The sequence below is a fragment of the Camellia sinensis genome, chromosome 10 (genome assembly GCF_055761805.1).
Source record: "Camellia sinensis isolate YWXY chromosome 10, ASM5576180v1, whole genome shotgun sequence".
Classification (NCBI taxonomy): domain Eukaryota; kingdom Viridiplantae; phylum Streptophyta; class Magnoliopsida; order Ericales; family Theaceae; genus Camellia; species Camellia sinensis.
The window spans coordinates 179,559,997-179,573,937 of NC_138970.1; the positions used below are offsets into that span (position 1 = coordinate 179,559,997).

Genomic DNA, 13,941 nt, shown 5'->3' on the forward strand with positions numbered 1-13,941 from the left:
AATAGGACTAGTGAGAACTGACGGAACGTAATTCGGACCCGTAGGTTGGGAGTTAGAGCCGAATACGCACTAAACCTGGTCAAAAAAGGGCTTTTCGGGGCCAAAAATTCAAAACAGCCCCTGAACAACTGTATGACTCGCACGGATAGCTTCGCCATGACAAATAGGACTTGTGAGATCTGACAAAATGTAATTCGGACTCGTAGGTTGGGAGTTAGAGCCGAATACGGTCTAAACTTAGTCGAAAAAAGGCGTTTCGAAGGCAAAAATTCAAAACAGCTCCTGAACGACCATGTGGTTCACACGGATAGCTTCGCCATGACAAATACGACTTGTGAGAACAGACGGAACGTAATTCAGACTCGTAGGTTGGGAGTTAGAGCCGAATACGCCCTAAACTTAGTTGAAAAAGGGCGTTTTGGGGGCGAAAATTCAGAACAGCCTCCGAACGACCGTGTGACTCCCACGGATAGTTTTGCCATGAAAAATAGGACTTGTGAAAACTGACGGAACGTAATTCGGACCCGTAGGCTAGGAGTTAGAGCCGAATACGCCCTAAACTTCGTCGAAAAAGGGCGTTTCGGGGGCGAAAATTCAAAACAATCCCCGAATGGCCGTGTGGCTCCCACATATAGCATCACGATGACAAATAGGACTTGTGAGGATTGACGGAATGTAATTCAGACTCATAGGTTGGGAGTTAGAGCCGAATACTCCCTAAACTTAGTCAAAAAAGGGCGTTTCGGGGGCGAAAATTAAAAACAGCCCCCGAATGGCCATGTGGCTCCCACGGATAGCTTCACCATGACAAATAGGACTTGTGAGGACTGACGGAATGTAATTCGGACCCGTATGTTGGGAGTTAGAGCCGAATACACCCTAAACTTAGTCGAAAAAGGGTGTTTTGGGAGTGAAAATTCAAAATAGCCTCGAATGACCGTGTGGCTCCACGGATAGCTTCTCCATGACAAATAGGACTTGTGAGGACTGACGGAACGTAATTCGGACCCGTAGGTTGGGAGGTAGAGCCGAATACGCCCTAAACTTAGTCGAAAAAAGGTGTTTCGGGGGCAAAAATTCAAAACAGCCTTCGAATGACCGTGTGGCTCCCACGGATAGCATCGCCATGACAAATAGGACTTGTGAGGATTGACGGAACGTAATTCGGATCCGTAGGTTGGGAGTCAGAGCCGAATACGCCCTAAACTTTCTCAAAAAAAGGCGTTTCAGGGGCGAAAATTCAAAACAGCCCTCGAATGACCGTGTGGTTCCCACAGATAGCTTTGCCATGACAAATAGGACTTGTGAGGGTTGACGGAACGTAATTCGGAACCGTAGGTTGGGAGTTAGAGCTGAATACGTCCTAAACCTAGTCGAAAAAAGGCTTTTCGGGGGCAAAAATTCAAAACAGCCTCCGAATGACCGTGTGGCTCACACAGATAGCTTCGCCATGACAAATAGGACTTGTGAGAACTGTCAAAATGTAATTCGGACCCGTAAGTTAGGAGTTAGAGCCAAATACGCCCTAAACTTAATCGAAAAAAGGCGTTTTGGGGGCGAAAATTCAAAACAACCCCCGAACAACCGTGTGGCTCGTACGGATAGCTTCGCCATGACAAATAGGACTTGTAAGAACTGACGAAACGTAATTTGGACCCGTAGGTTGGGAGTTAGAGCCAAATACGCCCTAAACTTAGTCGAAAAAAGATGTTTCGTGAGCAAAAATTCAAAATAGCCCCCGAACGACCGTGTGGTTCACACGAATAGCGTTGCCATGACAAATAGGACTTGTGAGAACTGACGGAACGTAATTTAGACTCGTAGGTTGGGAGTTAGAGCCGAATACGCCCTAAACTTAGTTGAAAAAGGGCGTTTCGGGGGCAAAAATTCAAAACAGCCCCCGAATGACCGTGTTGCTCCCACAGATAGTTTCTCCATGAAAAATAGGACTTGTGAAAACTGACGGAACGTAATTCGGACCCGTAGGTTGGGAGTTAGAGTCGAATGCGCCCTAAACTTCGTCAAAAAAAGGCGTTTCGGGGACAAAAATTCAAAACAGCCTCCGAAGGGCCGTGTGGCTCCCACGGATAGCTTCGCCATGACAAATAGGACTTGTGAGGACTGACGGAATGTAATTTGGACCCGTAGGTTGGGAGTTAGAGCCGAATACACCCTAAACTTAGTCGAAAAATGGTGTTTTGGAGGCGAAAATTCAAAACAGCCCTCGAATGACCGTGTGGCTCCACAGATAGCTTCGCCATGACAAATAGGACTTGTGACGACTGACGGAACGTAATTCGGACCCGTAGGTTGGGAGTTAGAGCCGAATACGCCCTAAACTTCGTCGAAAAAAGGCGTTTCGGGGGCGAAAATTCAAAACAGCCCCCGAATGACCGTGTCACTCCACGGATAGCTTCGCCATGACAAATAGGACTTGTGAGGACTGACGAAACGTAATTCGGACCTGTAGGTTAGGAGTTAGAGCTGAATACGCCCTAAACTTAGTCGAAAAAGGGTGTTTCTGGGGCGAAAATTCAAAACAGCCTCCAAATGACCGTGTGGCTCCCACGGATAGCTTCGCCATGACAAATAGGACTTGTGAGGATTGATGGAACGTAATTCGGACCCGTAGGTTGGGAGTTAGAGCCGAATACGCCCTAAACGTAGTCGAAAAGTGGCGTTTCGAGGGCAAAATTCAAAACATCTCTCGAATGACCGTGTGGCTCCCATGGATAGTTTCGCCACGACAAATAGGACTTGTGAGAACTGACGGAACGTAATTCGGACCCGTAGGTTGGGAGTTGGAGCTGAATACGCCCTAAACTTAGTCGAAAAAAGGCTTTTCGGGGGCAAAAATTCAAAACAACCCCTGAATGACTGTGTGGCTCGCCCGGATAGCTTCGCCATGACAAATAGGACATGGGAGAACTGACAAAATATAATTCGGACCCATAAGTTGGGAGTTAGAGCCGAATACGCCCTAAACTTAGTCGAAAAAATACGTTTTGTGGGCGAAAATTCAAAACAGCCCCCAACGACCGTGTGATTCACACGGATAGCTTTGCCATGACAAATAGGACTTGTGAGAACTAACGTAACGTAATTCGGACCCGTAGGTTGGGAGTTAGAGCCGAATACGCCCTAAACTTAGTCGAAAAAGGGCGTTTCGTGGGCGAAAATTCAAAACAGCCCCCAAACGACCGTGTGGCTCACACGGATAGCTTCGCCATGACAACCCCCGAATACGCCCTAAACTTACTCAAAAAAGGGCTTTCCGGAGGCGAAAATTCATAACAACCCCTGAATACGCCTTACACGTAGTCGAAAAACTTGCAACATTTAGTTAAAAAAGCAACAATTTTATTAAAATAACATCGACATATTCTAATAATTGCCTTTATATATTTATAGGACGAAGAATTACATATTACATTTTTTGTGCAGTTGGTTGGAATAAATATTGCATGATACATATATATATATATATATATACTTTCTTTTATTTCCAAGAAGACATTTCTCGATTGTTCTACTTTAAATGCATGTTAGAACATGTTCCGTATGGCTGACTGAATTGATATTTTGTAACCAATTCTTGTCACACCTCAAACCCGAGTATGACCGGCCGTGGCCCACAGGGACTTAGCCCAAGGCACACGTAAGCCTAAACACAAATCCATAAACACATTGAATAACTATACAATGGTCCAATAATAAATAATCAAAACTCAATCCAGTAGCATGCCACAATTATAAACGGCAAAATCAACCGTAATCAAAACCATCCAAACATATGGGATATAAACAGCCCACATATCAAAATAATCTTAAATGAACCTCAATAAAAATAAAAATAAATATGCACAACCTTGACATAACCATTTAAAACAAAATAATGAATGTCCTAGAGGTCCATGCAAACGAGTCCCCGCTACGCCATAAGTCTAATCTAAGTCCTTCTAACACCTGGAAATGGTAAACAACTAAGTCCGCTGATAGCTCAGTGAGTAGCAACATGGATAGTATATACAGTTTTGAAAACATGGTTCAATTCCAAAATAAGATATATATCATAGAAACTAGATTGGCATATAGTTTGATAAGGATAATCTGTTTCAAAAAGAAGGTTCCACAGTTTAATAGTTAAAATACTCATGTTTCTCAAGAACATGATAAATGACATTTTTCACTTAAAACAGATTACAACATGAATACCAATAATTTTATGGGTACCAAGAAAATAACAAATAATATGCCACACAGTTCTCAAGGCTATAAGCCCCATTGGATCCAATATCGAACTAAGAGTCATCCTCAGGGTGGCAACCTGGGCCTTTTCTCAAAGACGATCCGATTGAAGGTCACCTAGTTTAATGTAGGTCTTTTCCTTACAATCGTTAAGCACTAGAGTCATCACGGCCCAACCCGGATCTGTTCCCTAGTGGCCAGAGTCACCACACACAGTGGAATAATTTCCCTGGACTAAATACACAGATGGTCCCAATATTCAATACACATCAGTTTCACAAAACATGGTAGTTCACCATTACAAACAGGAGACCAAAACAAATAGTTTACAGTATGCCAAGTTCACTAATGTTTCAGAAATAATTTGATTCCTTTGATAATATAATAATTTATCAAAATAGTTTAGTCTTGAAACAACAATTTAATTTTCCAACAGTTCAGGGTAGGGGAACATTTATAAAAATATGTAGCATGAAACTACTCACCTAAAAACGATATAATATAATCCTCGAATAAAATATGAAAGTCCAATTAGTGTCCTGAACAAAGTATTAAAACTATACGTCACTACTAATTCAAACATACTAAAAGGAATAATAAACTAAGTAACCCCAAATTAAAACGCACTAACACAGCTCAACCCAACTCACCGTTACTTTAAAATATTACCTAAGTTCATGTTCTTCAAGGTCTAAAATCACCCAAGACATGGGTTCAAATCGAAACTTAATTAAAAGTAACTTTAAAATAAAACAGAATTTTAAACAAACTTTCCCAACCTATTCGCTAACTTCGAAAACTAAAAACTCACTCCACGCTGTTCGAAAAATTCCAAAACCCTCCAAATATCAACTAACATATCCTAAGTTTCAAACCCAATTGGTTTCACTTGATTTGCTTATCAAAATAATTATTTACAATTAATTATATCCAAACAGGTTGTTTTCTGCAGCATTTTAAAGAAATTAATGGTTCTCTTAGTATACATGAGCAATCAACGCAAGGCTAAAAATTTAAGAAACTAGACTCGTAACCGGTTCTAATGATGCTGATTTGATAATTTTCAGATTTATACCCAAAGAAAACAACACTCCCGAATTTACTGTTTAAACCAGTTTTCTGGACAGATTTGAACGCATCAGTTTATATAGATTTTGACTTCCAAAAATTATGAGAAAATTCAGATATGCAATTCAATATGTAATTAATTTACTGTAAAAATTTCAGTTCAAAATTCATTAGTTTGATATGGTTTCTTGATTTTTAAAGTTTGTGATTCTGTGCAGAATTTTTGGACTAAAAATTACACCCATTCTTTATACAAGAATTTAACTCCTCAGATTTCTTAACAGTATATATAAACACAAAATACATACACCTACAACCTCTCCATCAATGAATTAAATAACAATAGAATAAGGATGAAGAACAAAGAAAGAAGAGAAGAAACCTAAGAGGCCACACGACACAACACACACAAAGCTCTCCTTCCTGGCTACAACAATAATCTTGATGATTGAATCATCCCTCACCTTCCTTCATAAACTCACGGCTGGCTGCTAGGGCTGCTAGTGTTGTGAACAAATAAGAGAGCTAGGTTTTTGTTTTGTTTTTATATATACTAGTGGGGGCACACACAGGTCAAATAAATAGATAATTATGCAAAACATATATATAAGTTATATGCAACTCAAATGGTATGAGCTTTATTTATTAACCTTTTGGTCTAGAGTTCAAGTCACACCCTCCTCTCTCTCTATATATATATGTATATATATTTTTTAATAATAAATCTTGCCTCTAAATTAGAGATTTCCACCATAAATTTATTTTAGGTTTAAAATTAATTAAAAGACCTTCCAAATATTTAATTTGCACTTTAGGATTCACCACCAAAATATTTGAGATTATAATATTATTATTATTTAATTATTTACTTAATTTGCATATTCAGGTTCTTACAATTCTAATGTTTCATTTTTTATTTTTCTTTGTAGATGGCTTTGTTGCGTGGATTTGTGGATAATCCATGTTGGTGTATGGAGAAGAATTTTCACTTTTGTGTAGAACTAATATAATACTTTTGTCGTCCTTAGCTTTTGTGTAGTTCATTATTATTGATAAAGAAAACTTTTGGCAATCAACAAATAATGACTGTCGTGGTACATAGATACCATTTGTCAACGTACATATAGGACGTTTTGTCATGGTTCATAGAAAACTTTTGTCGTGGTACACATATCATCTTTTGTTGTGGTACAGATTACGATGGTAATTGTACCATGCCAAATGGTAATTTCGCTTGGTAGTAAATATATTTTTTTGTATACGGAGGGTTTTGATTTTTGTATGATATATTTTGTATGGAATTATTATTTTAGTTTGGACAATAGTTGATTTGTATGGACTTTGCTATTTCATGTTATATATTTTTGGTATACGGATGCAGATTGTGAAATGATTGATAGTATGTATCATTTTGTTTTTATATGTATTACAGGTTGCATTGTATATAGACAGGTTGTGGAGAAATTATAATTTCGCGATAAAACATAATATCATGTTTTTGGTAATTAAACAATTAGTAGCTAAAAAGAAATTGGGAAAAGACATTTGGCGACTAAAAGTTTTGTAGCCAAAAAAAAAAAAAGAAAAAAGACATTTTGCGACTAAAACTTTAGTGGCCAGAAGAAAATCAAATATTTGGCGACTAAAATATTTCATAGATAAAAACAAAAAATTAAATCATAAACACACTTTTGCCAATTAAAATTTTAGTAGCAAAAAATTTAGAACTTTAGGCAACTAAATATTTAGTAGCCAAAAGAGGAATTCTTTGCCGACTAAACATTTAGTAGCCAAAGATGGAGACTTTCAGCGACTAAATTTTTAGTAGCCAAAAAAGAACTCTTTGCCGACTAAAATTTTAGTAGCTAAAAAGTTGGGACTTTAGGCCACTAAAAGTTTGGTTGCCGAAAGGGTCTAGTTTAATTTAATGTCCAACCTTTTGGTGACTAAATATTTAGTCGGCAAATGAATACATTTGGCGAGTAAAATAATTTTAGTCGCCAATTAGCTTTCCCGACTACTCTTCGGCTATTAATTTTGCGACCAAAAAATTTAGTCGCTAAAACCCTTCGGCGACTAAAAATTGACTTTTGGGGATTAAAAATTTAGTCGCCAAAAGTGAAAATTCTTGTAGTGACAATTAGAACAAATTTGTAATGGATTAATTATTGTTGGATTTTTGACTAATGCAGATTAGTAAATTAGAACAAATTTTGTCTTATTCAATTATTTTTAGCACATCACTTCATTTGTCTTATTTAAATTTTCTTAGCACATCACTTCAGTTGGATTAGTGGACAAGAGATTATCATACTAACCCAGTATTTGATTGGGGAAGTGGAAACAAAGGTGAGCTGTCAAAGCCCAAGAATTCTTATCTAAGACCTAATGACCCAATAGGTTCTCTGTATTTATTTATTTATTTATTTTTCTTATTTTAATTATTAAATTATTTGAAAATTTTAAAATATATGAATTTCAATTATGATTAAATTGTTAGGAGTGTATTAAAACATAAGGACAACATAGAATATCCTATGCTATTGAGATAAGACGATCCAATATCAATGTATTTCAAGAAATAGAAGATGAATGAAAAATTCAAAAATGGCGAGCCAGGCTTGACCCTTGGTCATGTTTGTTTATGGGCAATAAGATTGGATTAATACTGTGCGGGTCTCGAATCATGTTTGGTTGTAAAATAATGACATGAAACTTATGAATTCCTCAAATAGGTTTAGCATTCTGAGGGTGGCATTGCTAATCCTATATCATAGGATTGTAAGTTGAAACACTATTGCAATTTTATTTTATGAAAACAATAAAGTCACTTTTAAGGTAATGGGAATTTTTACTTAATAACATTTAATTTCAACAAACTAAAACAAAACAAACATGAACACACATGTACTCGTTTGAATACCAAACATGAACTAAATAACTTGTCCATATCATGAATGTACGATTTTCACCTTTATAGTAGGAGTTTGCTAAGTGGCCCTTTCACCATTTCATGCTATAGTGGGAAATTGATGTCGTTAGTCACAAAGAGAACTAAATGAATGGAGAGAGAGGAAAGTAAATAAATAAATATCTCTTCCGCTTGCATAGGGATGGTGCATTCAATTTCTACATATTGTTTGTCTGTACGTCCGTCTTGGTAAAGACAAATGAAAATAAACCCAGCCTTATAAATAAAGGTTCCAAATGAACAGCACAATCAATGAGATGATCTTATATCTGGGTTAGGCAAATATAATGGACAAAATTATTTAAAAAATGATCTGGCCTAGTTGCTTAAATCTATCATGGAATTAGTAGACTTCAACTTTGGCAAACTTGGTATGATTGAAAGAGATGTTAATTTTGATTGTTTTTCATTTCCCTCTATAAATCTCTTTCCAACTCATGAGGGATTTGTAGAGAGAAAATGAAAGAAAAAAGGGAAGAAAAGTAACAAAAAATTTAGTTGATTTTATTTACATTTCCCTCTATAAATCTCTTTCCAACTCATGAGGGATTTGTAGGGAGAAAATGAAAGAAAAAAGGGAAGAAAAGTAACAAAAAATTTAGTTGATTTTATTTACATTTCCCTCTATAAATCTCTTTCCAACTCAAGATCCAAAGTCTACGAATTAGGAAGGAAAATTAGTAAATTTCTACCGTTCCATATTTGAAATAACTATAATTTTTTAATGGTCTTCCAACCTTTTATTTGCCCCCCCCCCCTAAAAAAAAAAAAAAAAAAAACAACGCTTCTATTTGGATCCTGAGGACTCAGTATAGTCCCCATACGGGGGGCATATGTGGCAGTCCCAAGAAAATATAAATCCATCCAGAGGTCTACTTTTATACCTAAACGTTAAATTTAAAATTGAGCACAATACATGGCCTAATCTCTCCAAACAAACACAACACAAGTGCAACGAATCTTGTGTTGTGTTTGTTTGGAGAGATTAGGCCATGTGTTGTGCTCAATTTTGTGCAGAACCTTAGTGATTGTGCAGAACACACTCAGCCAAGTCCACTGGTTACTACATCAGCCGAGCTGGGTGTGAACAATAGGGGCATTTCAGCAAGAAGGGGAAAGACCAGTGAAAAAGCCATCAATCGTAGTTTGAGAAAAAGCACTGATATGAAGAATAGGGGAAAGTCAAACCGTAAGCAACTGAAGAACAAAGGTGTGCTGTTCAGCAATGGTCTGCAAAATGGAGCTATATTTCGGGCAGCAGCTGCTGCAATCTCATTATCAGTCCCCCAGAGTTCAGAATCAAGGAGAAGGAGATGTTGTATGTTGACCTAATCTGGTGCAAGCAAATGGGTAGTTGGCTGGGACCAAGAATGATGAGCTAGATTGAAGATTTTTAAAAATATGATTTAATGATCAGCAGACAACAAGGTTTTGGATGCTGCTATATTGTTGTTGTGTTGCCTCTGGATTTAGGTTTGTGCTGGTTTAAGGTTTGGTCTGCTGCTGGTCAAATGTTGCTGTCCTAAGGTGGAGTTGAACCCTTACAATCTGTTTTGAACTGCCACTGGATTTGCAGAGCCCTGTTGTTGTGCTGCCAATGGATTTAGGTTTGTGTTGGTATAAGGTCAGTCTGCTGCTGGATACATAGGGCAGCCAGATTGGTTTGGTCTGCTAGTGCTTGCTAAAGTTTTTTCTTTTTGTTTCTTTTTTTTGGATTGGTTTCTCGCCAATTGTGGGTTTAGTGCTAGCAGATGATTGTGTTACCTCCTTGGTGCCAACCTAGTTGGGATTGTGGAGTGTTAGCTATGATGCTTTTTGCACTTCCCTTCTTTATTGATGTATTTTGTTGCTTGTTTTTTTTTTGCGCATCTCATTAATAAAGTTTCTCTTTTCTTTGCTGATCAAAAAAAAAAAAAAAAAAAAAAGGTGCAACGAATCTCGTGTTTGGAGAAGAAACAGAACAGGGTACTGCCTAAACATTGCACTGCCCAACACATCCATGAAGAACATGCTTTGTACAATCGATTGTTGAAAACACTACTAACTATTTTTTGAGCTATGACTGAATTCTTGATGCTTATCCTTCTTACACTAGAACCCTATAGCTATCATTCTCAGGAGTCGAACTCAATTCTAAAGCCTGAAAGGAAAAAGATAATGCAAATAAGTCTATGGACACGAAATCAACCATGTGGTGTGATCTGACTAAAACTGTATCTTTTAGGACGGACATGATTGTTTATGTGGATGGTTCTGTATCCGTAAACTTGTTGAAAGAGAATGTACTCAAAGAAAGACGCAAAAACTTAATATGACATTCATAACCCAACGTACTGAAAAGAAAAGCATTTTACTAGTCATTCTGAAATCAAAAGTTGTCTCCTGGGTGTTTGTACAGAAAGGAAGGATTTATCATCACGGTCCCAAATATGATCATATCATTTTACTTAATCATAACAAAGAAAACTGGTCTGCAAACTAAGTATTGGCAAAAAGCTTACAGCCATTGCAAGAACAGTAACCGATGTGGGTTCTTCTTGCAGAGAGAATACGATTTCTAAATCAAGCCGAAGCTGTCAGGCAAGGGTGATATGCAGTGCCACAAGCGATCCACTGACGCTTCCTCCCACGAGGCAGTGTGCACCCAGGAACCTTCAACCATTCCTTGCTCAACACATTGTAGCTAACCAAACGGTCATTTGTCTCGATCTCAATGACAACATGAGTAAACCTTTGTTACCCAAGCAAGTCATTCGAACGTGCTTTCCGTAAAACTCCAAGTGCCATATGTTTGGCATTCTGTCAACCTCCTTCCACAATAGAGTCATCTTCTGCAGCTCCCATATGCACACGCACGTGGCAGCATTTTTTGTCAATAAACCGACCAGAATGATCTGGCCCCCACATTCTGCGAGTGCGTGATCACTCAGAAGAAGAGGGGATGGGATTAAAAATTGCTTCCAAACCCCGGTAACCATATTGTAGGACACAATCCCATCTGGGTCAGTACGCATGAAGTAAAGCGTTCCATCAATGGACACTGCTTGTGACTTAAAGTTCAGAGACAACCGTAGCTTAATCGTGGAGGGCATGTTTCCCGGGCGGGCCTAGGAGTTCTTTATGGAGTCATAAACTTCGTACTCACCGTCACAACCCACCCAGAGGATTTTATAGCCCCCACTGGTCGAATCTTCATTCAACGTCATCCCCACAGCAACTCGGGACCAAACCTTAACTAACCTAGCTGGAAACTCCTTGAAGGATTGAGTAAGAGGATTGCAAACAAAGAAGCTTCTATGGCCAATGTCAAGAAAGCAGACAAGACCACCTATTGAAGCGACTGGCAAGACAATTAACTTTGTTGGCAAAGCCGGGTTCGTAGGGTGATGCCATTTTTTCAAGGAAGGGTCATACATGGCTCCAATATTCACATTTTCGTGAGTAATGGTGTAAAACCAAGGTTGGGCTTGCATGACTCGTGCACATTGTTGGGAGAAACTATGAGAGGCCGGCAAGGAATTCCACTTTTTACAAACAGAGCGGAAGCGGAAGAAAATGGCAATGGGAAGTCTTGCACGCAATCATAGCTTCGTAAAGGTCTTCTGGGAATTCTTTCCAAATATGATGTTCCATAATTTCAGTTGAACCGGTAGCATCAGCTAATCTTCCCAGATTCCTCTCTTTTCGAGATTTCTTTGCATGTGGAGATTTGCTAGGTTCCAGCATCTTGAAAGTTCCAGGTTTTTCAGGCCTTATAGTGAAACTGTAACAACCATCTTCTGCAGAGTTATCATCAAGATTGAAGAAGCAACATCTGTACAAAATGCAACCATGATGCTCAGGTTTCTGCAACGTGAAGGTACTTTAAGCAGAATCGGAAACCACGTAACAATTTGCTACAAATTCATGGACATATATGCAAATAAAAGCTGCAAATTGAAATGTCATCTAGGAGAAGCCTGGTAAAATAGTATTGTCCAATATTAATTTCCACCACAACCTAGCAATGTCGAAACGAGTACAAAAGTCAAATCTTGGACAATCAAAACCTAAAACCTACAGCAGTCTATGCTGTCATTCTTGATTCAGCATCAGCCATGCCTTTACAACTCTACTTCACAGTCATATAAGACGATTTGGTCATCATGAATGCTTTTAAAATTCTATTTATGGAGTATGGAAAAACATGTTGGAATTAAAGCGCGAGGAAAATGAGGCAAAATCTATGGCACTAACATTTTTACACCAAGGATCCTCTAGAGTGAAATTTCCCTAAAGTTTCCTAGAGTGCTACATTGTGTGGTTGAGATTTACTAGCAAGTCACATAAGAAAAATTGATGTGACTTGCCAATAAATCTCAACCACACAATGTAGCACTCTAGGAAACTTTAGGGAAAAACCACTTTAGAGGATCCTTGCTCACATTTTTATGTTTGATTTTTAATGGGTATGGATATGACATGGCACTCAGTTTTAGGGCTTGTTTGGTAATAGGTTTTTTAACTAAAAAAGCCAAAATGACGCCAAAAAAAAAAAAAAACAAAACAAAAAAACAAAACAAAACTAAAAGTTAAAATGTCACATTATACATATTAATCAATCACTTTTTTCCTCACAACTATCTATTCAACTAAAAAAAACCATTCCAAACACATCAATTTTACTGGTGCCTCATAAAAAATCCAAAAAGCTTTTAAAAAGGGCAAGTTTCGAAACGGGGCCTTACGATTGATTTACTGGGTACCATTTGTTGGTTTGAGCCAGAATAGCAATAAATTCCAAATTTCACTACAAGAAAAGGGAGTATAAAACACGGAAGCTTTTGCGACGACGTGTTCCCCGTCGCAAAAAATGAGCTTTTGTGACGGCAGGTTAAACCGTCGCAAATAAAGAGCTTTAGCGACAACGTTTTACCGTCGGTAATAAAACTGCACGGGTAATGTGAAAAATACGGAAGTATTAGCGACGGCGTTTTTTACAGTCGCAAAAACATTTTTTTTTGAGACAGCATAAGTTGGCTGTCGCAAATAGTGGACCATTTGCGACGGCAAATGTCCGTCGCTCAAAAAGCCTTATCAAAACGGCGTCGGTTTAGCTATAACTATTTATCATTTGCGACGGTTTAAAATGTACCGTCGTAAAAAGTAAAACAAAATTTGCCCGCTCTTCCCTTTCATGTTGGCGCTCAATCATTTGGATCGAAATCCCTAAATGTTCGAAATCCCCAAACGAGCGACAAACGGCGAGCAGGCTAGCGGTGGTGCGGTGGTGTGGCGACGACGACAGGTAGCGGTGGTCCGGCGACGACTTTCTCACACTCAGCGTATGCTCTCTCCCCTCTCTCTCTCTCTCTCTCTCTCTCTCTCTTTGTGTGTATATATATATGTATTAGCTGTTTAAAATATATATATATACATGAATATATATGATTAGTGTAAATTGTTTGCCCCGCTCAACCAAGTAAACACCAGAAAAGGAACAAAATTTTGTCTCGTTTCCATTGAAATGGATGAAACATATCTGTTTTCTGTAGTGTCCAGAAGGGGGTCGTGTGTGAATCAGATGGACATTTGTTGAAACAATCCACGCTTCTCAAGTTCTACTAAATTTTGTATATATATGTATTAGTTGTTCAAACAAAATTTTGTCTCAT

At 38.2% G+C, this 13,941-nt stretch overlaps 1 pseudogene; it reads right to left on the reverse strand.

The window, feature by feature from the left end:
- Window positions 1-10,691: 10,691 nt before the first annotated feature.
- On the reverse strand, window positions 10,692-13,327 carry LOC114271548 (F-box only protein 6 pseudogene; annotated as a pseudogene).
- Window positions 13,328-13,941: the final 614 nt, after the last annotated feature.